The sequence below is a fragment of the Zeus faber genome (genome assembly GCF_960531495.2).
Source record: "Zeus faber genome assembly, chromosome: 5".
NCBI classification, from domain to species: domain Eukaryota; kingdom Metazoa; phylum Chordata; class Actinopteri; order Zeiformes; family Zeidae; genus Zeus; species Zeus faber.
The window spans coordinates 7,647,949-7,653,948 of NC_137192.1; the positions used below are offsets into that span (position 1 = coordinate 7,647,949).

At 44.5% G+C, this 6,000-nt stretch overlaps 1 protein-coding gene across 1 annotated transcript in view; it reads right to left on the reverse strand.

Annotated features, from left to right (window-relative positions):
• LOC307230198 (band 4.1-like protein 1) overlaps positions 1-4,479 on the reverse strand; it is an 87,244-nt gene extending 82,765 nt beyond the window's left edge. The window contains exon 1 of the mRNA XM_080000433.1: positions 4,392-4,479. The gene's annotated coding sequence lies outside the window, so the exon portion shown is untranslated. The remainder of the gene's footprint in view (positions 1-4,391) is intronic.
• Positions 4,480-6,000: the final 1,521 nt, after the last annotated feature.

Sequence of the window (6,000 nt, forward strand, 5' to 3'; positions counted from 1 at the left end):
GAAGGGAGGAAAAAAAGGGGAAATAGGGAAGGAAAGAAAAAAAAAAAAAAGAGAGAGAGAGCGCAAGAGAGAACCTGCTGACTCATTGCAAATCATGAGGCGGGCTGAGCTGCAGAGCTAAGTGCTCGGCTGTGGAGGAGCCGTGGGAGTGAAGGTGGGCGATAGGAAACTGTCTTAAGGGATGAAGCAGATTCTCTCTCTCTCTCTCTCTCTCTCTCTCTCTCTCTCTCTCTCTCTCTCTCTCTCTCTCTCTCTCTCTCTCTCTCTCTCTCTCTCTCTCTCTCTCTCTCTCTCTCTCTCTCTCTCTCTCTCTCTCTCTCTCTCTCTCTCTAACGGGAGAGAATGATACAGTGTGTGCGTGTGTGTGCAAATAGCTTAAAGTTGTCACTTTAAAGCTCTAAAATAAAGCTTTGATTTGACAGCAGTAGGGTTGGGGGGGGCAGCATGCAGGCTTAAGCACCACCAACCCCTCCGCCCCAGCATCAATCCCCAACCCAGCAAAGGAGTAATCGAATTAAAAAAAAAAAAAAAAAAATACATGTGAAGGTAAAAGGTAAGCAGACTCGAACTATTGCGGCCGTGACCCTGGTTCTATCGTCGCTGGGTATGTGGATAGGACATAGTATACCACTGTCACGCTCCAGTTAGCAGGTAAACAAAGCTTCATTTACATAAGGAGAACTGTAAACATGGACATCAACTGCCACTTGCGTCACAACCTTTAAACCAGAATCTGCAAAGTCTTTAAGTCTCCCTGCTAGTGCAAATAATATTTACACTATTATACCTGTATGCCGATGATGTGTGTCTTTATTGTGTGTGTGTGTGTGTGTGTGTGTGTGTGTGCGCGCGTGTGTGTGTGTGTGTGTCTGCCTGGAGCGGGTGTGTGTGTGTTTATGTGTCTGCCTGTGCCTGGTCATTGTAGCACAGCAGTCAGGAAGGTACGTGACCAGATTCCCCCCAGCTCCAAATAAAAAAAAAAATGGCCGCCCGAAAGAACATTCCACAGGGGCCAACAGCAATGACAGCCAAGCAGAGGAGACAATGACACATGGGCAGACACACACACACACACACACACACACACACACACACACACACACACACACACACACACACACACACCATCTTCTGCATAAGCTATGGTGACGATAAACTGATTTCCGACTCTCGCTAATTAAAATGTGTCAGGCTTCCTTCGCTGCGTTGAGTTGCATTGCCTCACGCCCACATATTTGAATTGCAAAATGGTTGGAAGGCAGCACGCTGGCCCGCGAGATCCCCCGCAGCGCCCCCCACCCCCCCCACCCCCAACCCTTCCGACACAGGCTATTTTGTATATGAAGCAGCAGCAGCAGCAGCAGCAGGGTTCCTCTACAGCTGGTTGACCCGGGCAGGACTGCCTTGCAGCCTGGAGCAACGTGATTTGTTTTTCTGGCAGAAGAAAGACATCTTGTGACTCGAGCTATTTTAGCATTTAGCAAACAACAACGACTTAATACCAACGTGGCAAAGTGTTTGATTGGTCCGTAGCAGCGAAGGCCATCGGATGGACCGTCTCCCACAAACCGTCTCCTTTATTAGAGCCTACTATTAAGAAGAGACATGTAGAGACAGACCCTCAGGCGAAAAAGACATAATTCATGTCATTCCAAACAAACTCATCAGGTGGTAATGGGCTCCGCCTGGATATGAACCGGCAAAAACACTGAGGTCCACCACCCCACAACCCCGGGGGCCAAAGGTGAAGCCACTTCCCTACATGGACCTGTCTGAGCATGTGGAAAAGCACTTGCGTCATGCGGCTCATGCACCTCTCCCCGCTTTCCAGACCGCCCGGCTCGGAATTTCATGTCTTCTTTTCTGTGTTTGTTTTGGATGGGATCGCGTGCCTGTGCTCTGCAAAGTACAAGGTTTGCACAAGCATACCTGAACATTTGGGGGAGGAGGCCTATGCAAAGGACAGGGTGTGACACGGCCACCTCACCGGCGGCAGAGTGGAACAGAACGAATGGTCCAAGATAGCCTCGACTGTTCAGCGGTGTTAAAGCGGCGATCCGTGAGATCGTTCCATGTTTATACGACGAGTCCCGGGATTCCCCTAGAAAATGTAACGTTTCCTCGTCTTCTCGAAAGTACGCCTTCTTTTGATCGATTGATTTGGGCGGGTCACTTGAGGTGGCCAGGATATTATAATTGTCCGAGGACGCTGTTCATTTTTGGTTAAAGTCCCTGTAAAGTCAATTCAGTGATTTATTTTTCACCTTCGAAACTCATTGCTGAAAACCTGTGAAAAGACCAGAGCATCATTAGGCTCGAGCAGAGTTTCCCCAACCACCACGGCCACGGAGATCAGAGCGATCTTGTCTCCAAACAAAGCAAATAAAAACAGTGTATTTTTGTTGGAGATGTGAAAGGCTGCCCACTGAAAGTCGACGAGTCAAATTATCAGTCAGGGGAGATTCTTCAAGTGGAGAAGTCCTTCGGCTTTGGCAAGGGGCGGGGGGGTTTCAGTCAGAGTGCATTACAAAAACAGAATCAACCGATAGAAGTTTACAAAAATGCACATGGATAACATTTCAATGAGGAATTATAAATAAGGGGAATCATAAATATATTTTTATGTTTGTCAAGCGTCCGCGTCCGGACAAGGACCTGGACACGGTTCTCGATGGCCGCAGTCAGAGCAGAAGAGCAGAAATAACACTGCTTTATTTTCTGCGCATATACGCATGGAGGGGGGGGGGATCAGGGCGCAATCTGCGCCCCCGTCTCCTAGTGCCTGTGAGAGCCAGGCAGAGGGATAACATATCTCCATATCTCCAGCAATGGAGCGGGAGAGAGAGAGAGAGGAGAGCTGTCCCTTCGGATAACAGCAAAACATTCCTCTTAGATGAATATCTTAATCTTATTGCAAGTTAGAAACTGGTTATATAGCCTAAATAAATAGAAAATCTATTTTCTTCATTTCTTCAATATCGTTAACAGTACCGGTAACGTTGGGGCTTATCGATAATACGGTCTTTAATAATTTACCCCCGAGGCCCCGGGTTTAATACCGGGTCACTAACACCCAACCCTAGACACGAGCAATTGCTCGTGCCCGTTCCTCCTTGCCCCCTCGCCGAAAAGTTGAATGTTCGCATTGAACAGGCGAATGCGATTCGACTGAGAAAATTCTGAGTTGTGTAGGGCCCTTAGATGTGTTTATTTACTCAGTTTCCTAATTAAACGAAACAAAAAAAAGCGACAGCGACACGCATGGCAACTTAACACCACCCAAATGTTTGTAACTGTCCCCTCAGTCACTTCATCCTGGCACCGGGCCTACACTTGAGGGAGGCTGAGCCTCTTCCGTGTGTGGGCGTGGTTTCAGCACCTTCGGCGGACATGCTCCCTGTACATTCGAGCAGAGAAAACTGCTTCTTTTTTGGGGGGTGATTTTTGAAGATTTTTTTTTTTTTAAATCATTCATATTTGACTGAATGGTTATTAACCCAATTTACTGCGGTGTGACATACTCATATGTTTGTGGTGTGACAAACGTTGATTTTTGCTTTCCAGGTACTTGACTCGACAGTGATATTGACAGTTCGCTGATCACCACTGGCTACGCTGCTTCGTCACATTCACCGCCGCTGCCTTTCGCTTCTTGTGCCCGATCCTTCTTGTGCCCGATCCTTCTTGTGCCCGATCGCTTTCTCGCCGGTTGAAGGCGGACCCCGCCGCCAGCGACGGAAGCAGCAACAGCGAGCGGCACACGCATAACAACAAATGCATAGAATGGCTGTCTCTCAGCAGGTCCCATTACGATAAAGTTGAAACACTGGATTTTCCTCCCAAAATGATCTTCCGGATTACAACTTTCACTCCCGAACAAACCGATACGAGGCGCTCGGATCCTTGAGAGCGTCGATACCTACACGCGCAACTTGTAACCCCCCGCCCTCCGCGCGTCGCCCCCCGTGGGGTGTCCGTCCGCCAGTCAGCGGTTGAGTGGTGAGCGGAATCACGCACGGAGGAGAAAGGTGAGTCGGCCACACGATCCACACAACGACACGACTTGCTGCTTCTCGTCTCGATCCGTGAATTGATTTCCCCGTCACTGGGACGTAGAAAACGCACGCACGTCGCAGAAAGCGACGTATTCAGGAATCAACAGATTTTTTTTTTTTTTTTTTTTTATCGAAAGCGGCTTTTTTTTTTTTTTTTCCTTCCACAGCAGCAGCACCAACAATGACCTTTTGTATTTCCTGACGATTCAGACGGACGAACGCGATTAATCGAATTTCTTCCTTCTAATCGGGACTCGTCACACTGACGACACATGATGCGCACTGTCTTATCATAAGAATAATAGTAAGAATAAAGGAATCACATTAGCCACGTACCCTTGCGTCAGACCGTCCTCCAGGTGAAAGGCATTGGTGTTAAATCCGCTCCGGCTGCCGTGCAGACGGTATTCCCGGGTTTGGAGTGTGTCCGTGTGACTGAACACCGGGGCTGGATGTGGGGAGGAGGAGGGGGTGGAGGAGGAGGAGGAGAAGGAGGATGGGAAGGGGAGGGACGGTGTGTCAGATGCATGGAGGTGAGCGACAGACCCCCACCCTCATGCCTCTTTTCCACCAACTTTATTTTTCTTTTCCTTTGTAAAGTGTCCTTGGGTTGCTTAAAAGAGGAAAAAAGGTTGCTTATACATTACATTTATTATTATTATTATTATTATTATTAGTATTATTATTATTATTATTCTAATTATTATATAATGGCGCAGTCTGTGTTCTGTGGCACAACACTTATATTTTTACATATATTATAATATATAATGTCATATATTCAAAAATAATCAATTGAATATATGTCAATATATGTGCTGTCATTTTTCATGGTTGACTTCTTGTCTATTATATTCTATTTTTGAAGTGGTAATTAATAGTGGATTATTTCGATGTTTGTCCCCTCTTTATTTAGGTGGTGCTTTATTGAAAAAAAATAGATGTCCACACCACCATCGATCAGAAGAAAAAAAACACCTTTGAATGGGATTTAGGAGTGTAATATACCCAACACAGAAGATTTTATGGATTTTCACTATAAATATATTAATTAGTGATTTGATTATACTCTTTATGATATATAAAACGTGGTAATAATTGTTATATTCTGCAATATATTGCAAATATATTATGAAATATATTTCTATGTGATGGAATTTCAAACATACAGTTATATAAAATCCCTTGATCTTACTTTTTATGTGATTTGTGTCTGGAAGAAATTGCATCAAGAATTTTTATTTGCCAGGAAAAACCTTGAACGCCCATATATTTGATCTCCATGCATGGAAAATATATTTTATTTTCATTTCATCACCAAGTCGAGGTTTCTAATTAAGTGCCTCGTTTGCATACGGTGGCGATAGTTTCCATAACCGAAAGGCTGTTGCGACTCAATGACTCATTCTCCTTCCACACAAAATATCTGGAAGAAATTAAAGATTGGCTGGAGTGCTGTTTTGAAGTAAGGAAATTCTGATTAACTAAATCATAGCATATTCAGTAAAAATAAAATCAATATTTTATTTATTCTACATATTGTTCTCATTGTAATTCATTTTTTATTTCATTTTATTAATTTATGTAGCTTTTTAGGTTGTATTTCGGTGGTTTACCTTTCGGTCTAGTGTATATTGTCATATTTTATTGTGTCTAGGTAACCGTTTTTCCATATATATATATATATATATATATATATATATATATATATATACTGTATTTTATTTATTTATTCCATTATTATTGCCTAGTTTTTCATGTAAGCTGTTGCTCACACTATCTGTCCATCTATCTATCCATCCATCTATCATTTATCCATCCATCCTTCCCTTCTCCTTGTGCTGGTACTTCTCCTTGTGCTGGTACCTTGTCGTTGGTGGAGAGGCTTGTGTGTCTCCATGACTCTTGAAAGCTACACCGGCGAGGGGGCACACCCCATGGCAGG